The sequence below is a fragment of the Bubalus kerabau genome, chromosome 9, assembly GCF_029407905.1.
Source record: "Bubalus kerabau isolate K-KA32 ecotype Philippines breed swamp buffalo chromosome 9, PCC_UOA_SB_1v2, whole genome shotgun sequence".
NCBI classification, from domain to species: Eukaryota; Metazoa; Chordata; class Mammalia; order Artiodactyla; family Bovidae; genus Bubalus; species Bubalus kerabau.
This window is the reverse complement of record NC_073632.1, coordinates 35,209,416-35,224,915: the sequence shown is the minus strand read 5'-3', so window position 1 is coordinate 35,224,915 and position 15,500 is coordinate 35,209,416. Positions and strand designations below refer to the sequence as shown.

General features: G+C 38.5%; 1 long non-coding RNA gene across 1 annotated transcript; it reads right to left on the bottom strand.

Annotated features, from left to right (window-relative positions):
* Positions 1–230: 230 nt before the first annotated feature.
* Positions 231–14,152, bottom strand: LOC129619713 (uncharacterized). The gene is made up of 3 exons (XR_008698055.1): positions 13,812–14,152; positions 821–944; positions 231–366 (listed from the first exon to the last, which is right to left on the bottom strand). It is a non-coding gene; the product is annotated as an uncharacterized LOC129619713 (long non-coding RNA).
* Between the last annotated feature and the right edge of the window lie 1,348 nt (positions 14,153–15,500).

Sequence of the window (15,500 nt, the reverse complement as noted above, 5' to 3'; positions counted from 1 at the left end):
CCTTTACAGCATGGGACTTTACTTCCATCACCAGTCACATCCACAGCTGGGCGTTGTTTTCACTTTGCCTCCATCTCTTTTTTCTTTCTGGGGTTATTTCTCCACTCTTCTCCAGTAATATATTGGGCCCCTATTGACCTGGGGAGTTCATCTTTCAGCGTCATATCTTCTTGCTTTTTCATACTGTTCATGGGGTTTTCAAGGGAAGAATACTGAAGTGTTTTGCCATTCCCTTCTTCAGTGGACCACGTTTTGCCAGAACTCTCCACTATGAACCGTCTGTCTTGGATGGCCCTACATGGCATGGCTCATGGTTTCATTGAATTAGACAAGGCTGTGGTCCATATGATCAATTTGATTAGTTTTCTGTGAGTCATCAGTTACGGAAATAATTAGTTGTGAATATATTTTTCCTATATTCAAAATGTACACCCTTTGTATAGAAAAAAAACTTGGATCATTCATATATCTCTGTCAAAGACATCAATCATTTGTTTTTCTTTTATCTTAACTCCTATTGGAATAAAACATATTTTTATTTGAATGTATTCAAACAAACTCAAATTTCACAAATGGACAGTATTATAGGAACTGTTGCAGAGTGTAGTGCATGTACTTTGAGGAAGAACATGCAATACTAAATAGCATGATAAGCAAATAGAAAAAATATGTGCATCCATTTAAAATATAAAATGCTACTTTTCACTATTACTTATTGGGACTTTTTGGTATTATCATTAAAAAAACTTAAATCTCCATTGTACATTCATTTAAAAAGTACAATTATAGAAATTATTTTTTATTTGTTAATGTTGGATACATGCCAAATAAGATCTTGAATTTACTTGTTCTGTTGCAATTGGAGTTTGTTGATTTTCCCATATTATATTCAGATCAGTAATGTGAAGAGTTCAAGAAGCTTGCTGGATTCCAAATACTTTGTTCTTCAGTGATGGTTAAAGTAGAAATTAAATGAATTACTATATGTCTACCAATTTCCCTATTAAATTATGGTTCTGTAAAAACATTAGAATTTGCAACTTTAAATAACTTTCAAGTTGTCAGACATCATAATTTGGGGCACAATGAAAATACTGTAGCCTGTTAACAATTATTAATGTCATATCTATGCATATCCAAACATCAAAACAGTGAGTGTTAGTCTTAACTGCTTGTGTTGATACATAGTGTCAAATATGTAACTCTTTTAATCATAGTCTCCCAGGAAATGAATGCATTATTGAACAATTAAAGACAAAACAAAAAGTAACATGAAGTTTATTTTCCCTGTTTGGTTTTTAATTTCTAAAGTTCAAATATACATATGTCTCTATATGAGTAAGGAAACACACATATATTACACATATTCATATACATCATTAAGGTTTGTTCTCAACTGAATGACTTGCTTCTATAGGGCAGAGTCTATTGTCAATAAATTCAAGAGTTCTAGATTTATCAGGCCAATTAGCTTGGTGGTTAAATAGCTGTGGACTAATTGCTTTCTCAAGCAAAGATGACACATTTTTAGTTTTTAAACTTTCACATCACCAAGTTTTTAAAAAGTTTTAAAACTTTTCATATCACCAAGCATATGTATTAACTGATTAAGGTTTTATCCTATAGGTACAGTGAAACATTGCATTTTAGCAAAGATTTAAATATGGACTGAGCCCCACCCTCTCCTTTGTCAGAGGAAATAAATATAATTATTTATCACTTCCAAACATAAATTCTGAGCAAACCTGTTTTTGACTGTTGCCCAATATTACTATATAAGAAGTTATTTCATATTCTCCATCTCTCTCTCTCGCATATTTTTTTTTTTCTGCTTAGAAATATTTGGAGTGTTTATTTTTTTTTATTTTATTTTTAAACTTTACATAATTGTATTAGTTTTGCCAAATATCAAAATGAATCCGCCACAGGTATACATGTCAAACATCAATTATGATTAGTGGCAGGCAATGTCAAACTTTCTGAAAAGCTTATGTATTTAAAAATATTACATTTAATACAAATTTAAAACCTTGTCATTAGAAAACTATGATTTTTAAGTATATTCTGCTAAGTTCTGGCAGGGTGGTGACATTTGTCAGCACGTGATTGAGCTCCAGTCTTTCAGGTCAGTGTCAGGGGCAGGTGGCATGGGTATGCACATATGCACAAACAATATATTTCTGACTCAAATTATCTCTTGCTCTATGGGACCAGCTTTGAGACTTCTTGGGCTTCCCAGGTACTCTGAGACATTTGCAAGTCTTTGGCTCTGTTAGACACTAAATGATGTCAGAGCCCAAATCCTCTGTAAATGCAGTTGTTGTGTCATCCAAGAATTCCCTCTTTAGCTATCTAGTTGATTTCCATTTCAGAAGGAAACCTGCTTACCTGACTAGGACCAAATACAAATATTGTTAAAAAATAAAATCTTATTGCATGGTATTGTTTTGTTCTTCATCTGTGCTCTGGGTCAGGTTATGGTAGTCAGTGCCCTATGGCTTTTGGAAAGTTCAGTTACTGCAAAGAGATACTTTAGAAAAAAGATTATTGGAGTATAGTTGCTTTACAATGGTGTGGTAGTTCCTTCTGTTCAACAAAAATAAATCAGCTGTACATATACATATATCCCCTCTTTTTTTAATTTCCTTTCCATTTAAGTCACTATAGAGCATTGAGCAGAGTCCCCTGTGTTACACAGTAGTTATTTTTTTTTTAGTACATAGTATCAATAGTGTATATATGTTAACTCCAGTCTCCCAATTCATCCCATCCCATCTACCACCCTTGGTATCTGTGTGTTTTGTTCTCCATGTCTGTGTCTCTATTTCTGTTTGATAAGTAAGATTGTCTAAGGGATGCTTTATAGAATGGAGGTTTTAGTTCTTGGTATCTCCTTAATGCCTTCTGAGCTCACCCTGGTTAGAATTGGGTAATAGGGATATGACAGTGAAACCTGAGCAGAGGAATAAGCTCTTGCTTGTGTTTATGGTGTTTTTTTTTCCCCCCCTTGTCTCTCTTTCTGTAAATTAAATGTCATCCAATTATCTCTTGCAGCTATCTACAGAATTGTTCATTAGTAAACATTATGATACAGGTATTAGACAGTGATTGGTCTAATTAGTTCTGTGAATATTTGTATATTCGGAGAGCTCTCAATAAATTGGGAATTTTTTTAAATTTGATGTTCCTATAGACCACTTGCATCCTTGGAGATGCTCTGATATTTGCTCTTAAGTTTTTTCATATGTTTCATTACAGAAGCCAGAATCCTTCTTGCTAATAATAACATAGATAAATACTTTGTTATTCTAGTAATACCTCCAAAAGTAAAGCATATTTTCTAGGCATCTCCTGAAATACATGTCTTTTTCGAATATTGGAGGCCGTGAAGCTGTTAATGAGATATGGAAGAGGCATTTTCTAAAAGAGACAAGCTATTTTAATCAAAAAGGTCATGTGTGTCAGATAGCATTATTGTTTCTTGAAGTGGCTTGACTCTGCCTAAGTCAGTTAGAATTAAGATTTCAATTATACATCACTAATGGCTGGGACAGAGGGTGAGTGAGGTAGAAGTTTAATACCTAGGCGTTACTGAAACGTCTTCTTGATTTACTGGCATCGCTGCTAAGTACTCTGAAAATGCCAGCATTTTACACTGTGTCACTAATGCCCAAGAGTAATGCCATGTTAGAATCACAAAACGGAAGGCATTCTGCAGTCTGAGCAGCAGAGTTAACTTCCAGATGAGATATGAATACTAAAGTGAATGTCATCTTTGAGAAGGAAAAGCTTTGGAATGATCCTTGTTTCTGTTTAATTATTTAAGTGGTGCTTAGAGGATACTGACTACAGAGTTTCTGACCCTTCAGTGGACTTTCACAAAGCTGAATTGGGATCCAAGAAGAATGGAACAAAAGAGAGATCCTGGGATTAAGTGGGGTGGTCTATTCTTTTTTAAGTTACCTTGTGTGTGTGCATGTGTGCTTATCCTTCCCTTCATATCTCTTTTCATACAACTTTTATTGTATGTTCACTCACTCAGAGGTCTCTGATTCTTTGTGACCCCAGAGGCAGCAGCACGCCAAACATCCCTTCACTGTCTCCGGGAGTTTGCTCAAACTCATATCCATTGAGTCGATAATACCATCCAACTATCTTATCCACTGTTGCCCCCCTTCTCCTCCTGCCCCCAATCTTTACCAGCATCAGAGTCTTTCAGTGAGTCAGCTCTTCCCATCAGGTGGCCAAAGTACTGGAGCTTCAGCTTCAGCATCAGTCCTTCCAATGAATATTCAGGGTTGATTTTCTCTAGGATTGACTGGTTTGATCTCTTTGCTGTCCAAGGGACTCTCAAGAGTCTTCTCCAACATCACAGTTCAAAAGTATCATTTCTTCGGCACTCAGCCTTCTTTACAGCCCAACTATCTGTACACAACTACTGGAAAAACCATAGTTTTGACTATACAGACCTTTGTCAGCAAGGTGATGTCTCTGCTTTTTAATATGCTATCTACTTTGTCATAGTTTTTCTTCCAAGGAGCAAGCATCTTCTAATTTCATGGCTGCAGAGACCATCCTCAGTTATTTTGGAGCCCAGAAAAATAAATGCTCTCATTGTTTGCATTTTCCCCCCATCTATCTGCCATGAAATTAAGGGACCAGAGGCCATGATCCTTAGCTTTTGAATCTTGAGTTTTAAACCAGCTTTTTCACTCTCCTCTTTCACCTTTATCAAGAAGCTCTTTAGTTTCTTTGGTTCCTTCCATTAGGGTGGTATCATCTGTGTATCTGGAGGTTATTGATATTTCTCTCAGCAATCTTGATTCCAGCTTGTAATTCATCCAGCCTTGCATTTTGCATGATGTACTCTGCATATAAGTTAAATAAGCAGGGTGACAATATACAGCCTTGACGTGCTCCTTTCCCAATTTTGAACCAGTCCATTGTTCTATGTACAGTTCTAACTGTTGCTTCTTGACCTACATACAGATTTCGCAGGAGGCAGGTCAGGTGGTCTGGTATTCCCATCTGTTGAAGAAGTTTCCAGTGTGTTGTGATCCACACAGTCAGAGGTTTTAGCATAGTCAATTAAGCAGATGTTTTTCTGCAATTCCCTTGCTTTTTCTATGATCCAGTGGATGTTGCCAATTTGATCACTAATTTCTCTGGCTTTTCTAAATCCAGCTTATACATCTGGAAGTTCTTTGTTCAGGTCCCGTTGCACCCTAGCTTGAAGGATTTTGAGCATTACCTTGCCAGCATGTCAAATTAGCACAATTGTGTGGTAATTTGAACATTCTTTGGCATCACCCTTCTTTGGGATTGGAATGAGAACTGACCTTTTCCAGTCCAGTGGACACTTATGAGTTTCCCAGATTTTCTGGCATGTTGACTGCAGCATTTTCACTGTGTCATCTTTTAGGATTTGAAATAGGTCAGCTGGAATTCCATCATCTCCACTAGCTTTGTTTATAGTAATGCTTCACACTTAACTTCACATTCCAGGATGTCTGGCTGTAGGTAAGTGATCACACCATTGTGGCTGTCTGGGTCCAGACCTTTTTCATACAGTTCTGTGCATTTTTGTCACCTCTTTTTAATATCTTCTGCTTCTGTTAGGAACATTTCATACACATGGTTGATGCTAAGTAAACTGGAAAAACAAAGATAGCCCTGTTGTGTCTGACCCTTGTGACCCTATGGACTGTAGCCTGCCAGGCTCCTCTGTCCTTGGGATCTTCCAAGCAAGAATACTGGAGTGGGTTGCCATTTCCTTCTCCAGGGGATCTTCCCAACCCAGGAATTGAACCCAGGTCTCCAGCATCACAAGCAGATTCTTTGCCAACTGAGCTACACAGGAAGCCCTGTAAACTGGGGAGAGACTTCAATGGTGAAGAACCCTTTATTGTATGAGTCTGATAATATGTGTGCAAAAGTTTTAATTTATGTAGGTTGCTTAAGCAGTGCTAAAGGAATTGTGTCATCTAATAGCAAGGGTTATACCTAGATCAGAATAGTCCTGATCACTTAGAGAGCCTTTCTGACCAGAAAAACAGGGCGTTTTCCAGGTGTGAAAGTTTATGTACTTCTGCATGCCCGATGATGCTGAGTTCAGGCTTAGCATAGGTCCTTCATAAAGGCAGATTTTCCTGTTGGCCACCTTCTTTTCCCAGGGACTTTGGCTCCATCAAATATGGAAATCAATCTTAATGTCCTCAGGAGAGGGAGAACAGGCAAACTCCTATACAGAGTTTAGAATTTTATTAACTTATATATCTCTTATATGACTTGCTGGTGTTTCATTCGGTGGCAAAAGGACTAAAATTACAGGAAAGTGAAATACAGTCCAAACCTGCTTGTTGAAATTGATTTACTGAAAAGAAAGCACTGGTTGTTGGGAGAGGACTGAACCTAATGGAGAGGGTTAAGTCCAAAACACCGTAATTTTCCCAAAGTCTGTGTGTGTATGTGTGTGTGTGTGTGTGTGTGAGAGAGAGAGAGAGAGAGAGAAGAAGAAGAAGAAGAAGAAAGGAAGAGGGAGGGCAAGAGAAAACAAAAGTGAGAGCTAGACCAAACAGAGGAAGCAGATGGTAGGAAGAGGGTGTTTGTTTGGGGGCATCAAGATCAGTGTATCTTACTTGGTTCATATTTATTGAAGTGGGTCAGTATCAGAGTGATCTGGGGGTGCAGATTCAAATGTGAGGAACACTGGAGCACTGTGATATACATGACAGAAAGTGAAAGTGTTAGTCCCTCAGTCATGTCTGACTCTTTGCGCCTCCATGGACTCTAGCCCGTGAGGCTTCTCTGTCCATGGGATTTCCCAGGCAAGAATACTGGAGTGGGTTACCATTTCCTTCTTCAGGGGATCTTCCTGACCCAGGGATTGAACCTGGGTCTCCTGCATTGCAGGCAGACTCTTTACTGACTGAGCCACCTGATAAGTCTGTTTATGAAAGGTAAACTTAAAACATAAAACCTTTTTGATAAGTGGAAATATTTTCTTTAGGTTGGGTCTGTAAAAAATGTAAATGTCATGTGACCTAACTTTTTTTTTTAATCTGGAAAAAATTCTACACGTTGCTGTCCACTAAGTAGGCTGACATTTGCATAGCTGTTGTTGGCTCTGCCTTGGGTGCTAGAGATGCAAAGATGCTTGGGACTGGTGCACTGGGATGACCCAGAGGGATGGTATGGGGAGGGAGGTGGGAGGGGGGTTCAGGATGGGGAACACGTGTACACCCATGGCAGATTCATGTTGATGTATGGCAAAACCAATACAATATTGTAAAGTAATTAGCCTCCAATTAAATTAAATAAATTTACATTTTAAAAAAAGATGCATAAATGGCAGAGCCTGGTCAGGCTTCAGAGGAGCTGACACCCTAAGGGTTCCTGGACTATAAAATTATGTGCTCTTTATTATTGCTGTACTTATCCCCTTTCCACTAAAATGAATACTGTAATAGATTTAACCAAATTTTGTAGACACACAAAGAGGGTAGGACTTTTTCATTCTGAAGATGTCAAAGGGTTTATAGATGTGACTTTCAGGTTGACAATTAAGGAGAGATTAGCTGTATGGGGTTTAGAAGAGAAGGATTCAGGTTATACTATTTCACTTTGTGAACACTGCATGCAGAAAGGTGGCAAGTGTGACAGTTCTGTGTCACCTGTGCCCTCTTATGACCTTGACATAGATGGGAGTAGGAGGGGGCTTGGGTTTGGGGCTCCTGAAGAGGGAGCTATAAAAGCCTACTAATAATTGTATTTGAGGGCCCAGATTAAGGTAAGAAATTTGAACATAGTTTATAAATAATGTGTGTGTGTGTGTGTGTGTGTGCTCAGTTATGTCTGACTCTTCGTGACCCCTTGGACTGTAGCCCACCAGACTCCTCTGTCTGGTGGGTTTTTAAGGCAAGAATACTGGAGTGGGCTGCTCTTTCCTTCTTCAGGGGATCTTCCTGACCCAGGGATGGAACTCATGTCCCCTGCACTGCAGGCAGATTCATTACTGCTGAGCCATCAGGGAAGAATATAGTTATAAATAGTGGGATTCATTAAGTATGTTTTAAAGCAGAGTCAACCATTACAGATGTGATGTTACAGATGTGAGAGTTGAAACATAAAGAAGGCTGAGTGTCGAAGAATTGATGCTTTCCAACTGTAGTGCTGGAAGACTCTTGAGACTCCCTTGGACTGCAAGGAGATCAAGCCAGTCAATACTAAAGGGAATCAACCCTAAATATCCATTGTACTGGTGCTTTGGCCACCTGATGCTAACAACCAACTCATAGGAAAAAGACCCTAATTCTGGGAAAGATTGAAGGCAGGAAGAGAAGGGGATGATAGAGAATGAGATGGTGGGATGGCATCACCAACTCCATGGACATGAGTTTGAGCAAACTCTGGGAGATAGTGAAGGACAGGGAAGACTGGTGTGCTGCAATTCATGGGGTCATAGAAAGTCAGACAGGACTGAGTGACTGACTGAACAACAGCAAACCATTACTATTGTGATGGAACAATTTTGAGAGATAAGGGAGTGATGGACAGGTGGCAGGAGACAAATTAGTAGCCAGTTGTAATAATGCAATTAAAAAAGATGGAAGTGCCTGACCAAGGGTTATCAGTGTGGAAAAACAATGCACTTGGACCTCAATGTATTCCCCAATTAAAAGAAACTACCTCCTTTACATTCTTTTTCTTTCCCTGCCTATTCTTTTCCTTCTTCCTTTCTTCCATCCCTTTGTTTCTTTTTCATTTACACGCTGTTCCTCAGTACGCACTATGAGCCAGGCCTTGGGAGTGGGGAAGGAAGTGGGTCAGAGAGAAGGCCATAGGCTCTAGTGTGGTACAGCTGACAGTAAGACTGTTAACTGTGATGGGAGCAAAATTTAGAAAACAGTTTTTCAGCAGGGAATAAAATGAATTTGGACAGATTGATTGGGAAATGCGTGTGAGACTTTCTTTCTGAGATATCCAGTAAAGAGCTGAAAAGCTCCCTGACATTACTGTGGCCTGTGGAATGAATGGTCTTCCTGATGAGCCCATGAACACCTATCTCTAGGAAGGGGCATGACTTGGCCAGGTGGCCTTGGGTCAGAGGTGTTAGATGGAACTCTGATGAGGGATTATTAGTGATCTTGGAACATAATGGGATACAATGTCCTTCCAGCCCTACAAATCTATAAGACTGTGGGCAATCACTGAGAAAGAGATTGAGGGAGACAGCAAGAAAGAGAAAGACACACACATACACACACACACACACACACACACACACACACACCCCTTGTAGCTTCTTTTTCTTGTCTCTGACCATATCTGGTATCATAAGCATTATCATAAATATATCTGTTGAAATTTTCCACATCACTTTTCTTCTTAACTTTGGCACTGAATGATGACTGGGCTAGGAAGGATATTCTGATATCCCCTATTTTCCCACTAGCCACTTACTTCTTGTCTAATTAGCAGATATTCATGGTATTTTCTGCAACCTGAATAGCATGTGCTGCTTCATATTCTTAACCAAATTAAGGTAAATAGTCACGGATATACTTCCAATTAACAACGTTAAGTGTTAGGATAGTCTGTTACAAGTTAAAACTCTGGGAATTTTATGTGGTAGTAATTATTATTATTATTTTGGTAAATTTGCTATTAGGAAGAAATAAGGGTAAACCAATATTTTGTCAGAGATTCTCCATTCTCTAAAGTGAAGTCTTAGGTGGTTGTTGTTGCTGCTGCTGTTTCTGTTGTTGTTCTTGTTGCTCTTATTAATTCTTTCATTCCTGCTTTTTAAATAGGAATTGTATTAAAAAATTTTACCTATACTTCTATGGACTCCCAAGACTTTGGAAAATGTGTAAAATGGTTTGCTATTCATAACTTCAACATATGTTTAAATACAACTGACATATGAGAATCTAAAATATATTACTCACACTAATATCAAAAACAGAAAAATGATACTGGGTCTGCCATCATAGTTTTGGTGTGTGCATATACTTCTGAAACAGATTTTCTGCTACACATGAAAATTAATTTTATCTGTGAAATATTTACTTTATTAGGTTTGCATTAAACAAGATTAAACTTAGGAAAGCTGTTACCTTTTATGAATTCCATAGATGAGTTAAGATTTAAAATTTTGACCTAGAGACTTGTTTTGCACTATTCAATTCTCACAGTTTTGTGAAATGAATCACTTTGATCATTACTGAAATATTTGTAGCAGTTGATACATGCATTGATTAAGGTAAATATAAATGGCTTTTTATAATAAAATGATAATGAGTTAACATTTAACAAATAAAATAAAACGGTAAACTTTAAAAGAATAACACTGTTGATGGAAATTAAATTGGGAAGAAAACTTATGGAGAAAAATTCAGCAAAATGTGTCAAAATTAAATTTAAATGAAGAATTTTTTGACTCAGTGATCCAACCAGATGAAATCTATGCAAATAAATATATAGGTGAACTAATATGTATGTACAAGAATCTTGACTGTAACATAAGTTTCACTGCTAAAAATCTGTATCAAGATAATTGGTAAATAGGAAAGAAGTATAAAGAAAAAAATGAAATTCTGTAATGTTAAATAATAAGTTAGATCTACATATAGTGACATAGAAAATTTTATAACATTATTTTGAATGAAAATAAACACAATATAACTGAAAGAGATGGGAATACCAGACCACCTGATCTGCCTCTTGAGAAACCTATATGCAGGTCAGGAGGCAACAGTTAGAACCAGACATGGAACAACAGACTGGTTCTAAACAGGAAAAGGAGTACGTCAAGGCTGTATATTGTCACTCTGCTTATTTAACTTATATGCAGAATACATCATGAGAAATGCTGGGCTGGAAGAAGCAAAAGCTGGAATCAAGATTGCCGGGAGAAATATCAATAACCTCAGATATGCAGATGACACCACCCTTATGGCAGAAAGTGAAGAGGAACTCAAAAGCCTCTTGATGAAAGTGAAAGTGGAGAGTGAAAAAGTTGGCTTAAAGCTCAACATTCAGAAAACGAAGATCATGGCATCCGGCCCCATCACTTCATGGGAAATAGATGGGGAAACAGTGGAAACAGTGTCAGACTTTATTTTTTGGGCTCCAAAATCACTGCAGATTGTGACTGCAGCCATGAAATTAAAAGACGCTTACTCCTTGGAGGGAAAGTTATGACCAACCTAGATAGCATATTGAAAAGCAGAGACATTACTTTGCCAACAACGGTCCGTCAAGTCAAGTCAAGTCAAGGCTATGGTTTTTCCTGTGGTCATGTATGGTTGTGAGAGTTGGACTGCGAAGAAAGCTGAGTGCCAAAGAATTGATGCTTTTGAACTGTAGTGTTGGAGAAGACTCTTGAGAGTCCCTTGGACTGCTAGGAGATCCAACCAGTCCATTCTGAAGGAGATCAGCCCTGGGATTTCCTTGGAAGGAATGATGCTAAAGCTGAAACTCCGGTACTTTGGCCACCTCATGCAAGAGTTGACTCATTGGAAAAGACTCTGATGCTGGGAGGGATTGGCGGCAGGAGGAGAAGGGGACGACAGAGGATGAGATGGCTGGATGGCATCATCGACTCGATGGACATGAGTTTGAGTGAACTACAGGTGTTGGTGATGGACAGGGAGGCCTGGCGTGCTGCGATTCATGGGGTCGCAAATAGTCGGACACGACTGAGCGACTGAACTGAACTGAAATGGAGTGATCCCATTTATATATATATTTATATACATTCAAAGTCTGGAAAGGTACACTCTATCTTAAAAAAAGCAGAAAGCTGTTTAACGAAACCAGAAAGAGAAGGAAGAGTTTACCAGGAAAATTTATTTAAGGCAAAGGAAATAACATCTAAGAAAGCCTACAGGTCAGAGATATTTAATGTATTCAAGGAGCTAAAAACATCAGGTATGACTGAATTGTAGAGTGTAAGAGAGATTTACCTTTGGGGTTAGTATTACACATGCAAATATGCTTTCTGTTTTATACATTTCTGTGTTTGTTAACAAAGATGTTCCCATTAAAACACAAATAATTAAAAAACAGGCTTAAATTAGCACAAAGAAAAAGTTAATGAAACACTTTAAATAGGATACCAAAAGTATCCTATTTATAGAAATATAGTTATGGGATAAATAGGATATATTTAAATAGGGTAAATGAGATACATTTATATACCCTGTTTCTATAAATACCAAAAATAAATAAATAAAAGAAGTTGCAAACAATCAAGTTGAAGCCTGAAACAAAAGGATCACATTACATACAAAGCTGAATGGAAGGAGATGAATAAGAGGAATACAAGCAGTGATTTTTAGAAAATGAAGATACTTGTTTTAAATAGGCTTAAATAGAAACATTAAATAAAGCAACAGTGTAAATTTTTTAAAATTACACTCCTACTGTAGAAAGGCCCACAGGACTATTTGTATCAACGTAGCTGTGAAACATTTAGCACATTTAGCACACCTTCTTTTCAGTGTGGAATTTAAGTCCTCGGTTGCCCAGACAGTTATCTTGGGGCAAAAGCAGGACCCTGCAGCCTGTTGGTGTTTCCCTTTCCCCACTGCTTTCGGTCCAGGTAATATTCCCTGTAAATTCTTTCCAAAGTATGAGCCAACTCTGCATCAGAGGTCTAAACCTTGGCCCCATGGTAGAATCTCCAGGGCAGATTCAAAAATTTCAAGCTCAGGCCCCACTTCAGATCAGTTAAATCATTATCTCTGATGCAGGGACCCAAGCAGTGGATGGTTAATGTTCCTGGGTGGTTCTCCTATGCAACTGGGGCTGAAAAAATTCACAGCTTTAGGAAGGATTAAACTATTAAACTATATACCTTATGTGTATAAACAAAGTGAACCTGCAGCAAACTCTGGGAACAATATACTCAAATGGGTAATTCCAAAGAACTGAGTCTAGAACTACAAGTGAGAGGTCTCAGACTTCAATAACTGGTTTGGTGGTGAGGTTGTGTGTGGTGTGGCTGTTTAAAAGGTATAAAATATAGGAGAGATACAAGATTAAGAAAACACCAAATACATTAAAGATAAATTTAGGGCTCTGGAATGTAACTGCTTCATGGAGTTGTGACTGTTAAATGAGAGTATTTATATAAGCAAAGTGCAAAGTGTAGTCCATTCATTGTTTGGATGCTTAATAAACAGAATGAGAATTAGAGAAGTAGATAATCAATCTCTTTCATATTATAGTTTTCAAATAATTATAGCTTCAATTCTTGGTTTCCATCAAGCAAATTTATTTTCCTTTTAGTGGACACTAGTGGGCTTTTGTTCGCAGTACAGACCCCAAACCAGTATATAGACTGCATCCAGATTATTCTGGACAGGTAGCAGGGTAGCACCCTTCCAGACTTTTTGAAGGTACTCCAACTTCCCTCACAGTCCGTGTGCAGAATGCACGTATATTAGTCTCCTATTGTTGTAGAACAAGCTCCCACAGGCTTAGTGAGTGCCCGTTGGAGGAGATCATCAGGAAGACATGACCATAGTTGGCCACAGGCTGGACCCAGACAATTGGAGGTACCTCGTCCCTTTCCCTGTCCTTGGAATGTACTCTTCACCCACCATTCCCGTGCTAGGAACTGTTCCAAGGTTTATCCTTGAGAGAGTATTGTTGAGACCATCTGGTCTGTGTATGTGGCTGACCCTGTTAAGAGCTCTATATAAACGTTTAAGATTCTGGCAGGTGGTGGTCCTGAAATCAATTCATCTTGCGGCCACCCAAGACAAGCTTCCCATGTAAGTTCCTTTACTTATTAAACATACCACTTGCTTCTTTCTTCAGTTTCTCCTTGCCCTCCCTCCAGGTATGAGGGCCAGTTTTCCAGCCGACAGTGCCTTACAAACACCTATTTCGATATTTGGCAAAACTAATACAATACTGTAAAGTTTAAAAATAAAATAAAATTAAAACAAAACAAAACACCTATTAGCTCACAGTCCTGTAGGTGAGAAGCCTGGGCTGATTTTTCTACTAAAGATCCAGGAAGCTAAAAGCGACGTGTCAGCTGTGCTGCATTATCAGCTGAACTCGGAGTCCTCTTCCAGTCTCGCGTGATTTTGGCAGAGTTCAGTTCCTGACACTTACAAGGGCTGAGATTTTTCTTTCTTTTCTGACTGCTCTCGGCTTTTAGAGGCAATATGCGTTCACATCGGGCGGGGCGGGGCGGGGCGGGGTGGGGGGAGTCCCCTCCCCTCCCTTCCCCTCCCCTCGCCTCCCCTTCCCTCCATCTTCAAAAGCTGTGACAGAATTTCCTTTTCATGCTTCACATCTCTGACTTGATGTCCCCAGGCAGATTTTAAGGGCTTGTGTGATTGGCTAAGGCCCAGTGAAGAGATGCATGTTTTCTTCAAGTCAGCTGCAGCAAGTAACCTCACCACAGGAGGGCTGCCCATCATATCACAGGTGCCTCTCATATCAGAGATGGAGATGATTTGACAAGGGTGTGGGTCATGGAGAATCATCTTAGAAAGCGGCCTGCCCCCCAACCCCCTCGCCTACACACACACATTATAAAAAGGGTGCGTGGACAGCGCCATTTGTTAAGGTGACTTTAAGGCAAGGAGTAAGTAAGGAGAACTATCGCAGTCCCACTTTTTCAGTGAGTATTATTTTTCTTTTGGCTTTCCTGGAGGGGAGAGATCTGCTTCAATATAGTTCCTACAGGAAAAATAAAGGAAAAAAACATAGGTGTTAAATTATCTATAAATTACAAATATAAACATTTTGCTTATGATTTTAGTGCCTTCCAAAGGCCATGTGCTCTCTTGCTTTTTGTTTTCTTCCTTTTCATTCTTAGTAAGTAAAATTACTCCTACAGTTTCATCTCATGGCAAATATATGCTAAAAATACAAACCAAAGAATTAGCGTTTCTGAAGGAACTATATTTTACAAATAAAAACTGGCATACACTTGGTTTTTTAGAGGTTGTGCTGTTGGCATTCTCAGCTGCATTGTGTTTATTTGGTTGTGGGTTCCATGGATTTATCACGGAACAAGGAAGGCCTCAGCTTGTAGTCTCCTAAAGCTGAAACACTGCTCAACACTGCTCTAAGTACTTGGCTGCTACTAATAAGTCCTTGTAACTCTGAGAAATGGTGTTTGGAGCCAAAAAACATTGTTTAGGTTTGAGCCAATTTTCTATTTCTCAGAACCCAACTAAGGAAATACATCTAGTTGCTTTCCAAAAATCATAGCTGAATGGATGAATGAGTATTACTAATAATGCATTGCCTTATTTGGCTGATACAATCTTCTTGGGCATATAAAAATAAGTCCTGGCGTTCTTTGGAAAATTTCTGCATAACTTGTCTTAACACTGAATTGCAATAGATATTTGAACCATTAATGTGTATATGTTTATTTGCTGATAATAAAGGAAGATCCTTGGGAGATCTTCAGTTGAAGTCATTTGATTCAAATTGGTGTGCTCTAGTTTTACTCAGTAGTATAC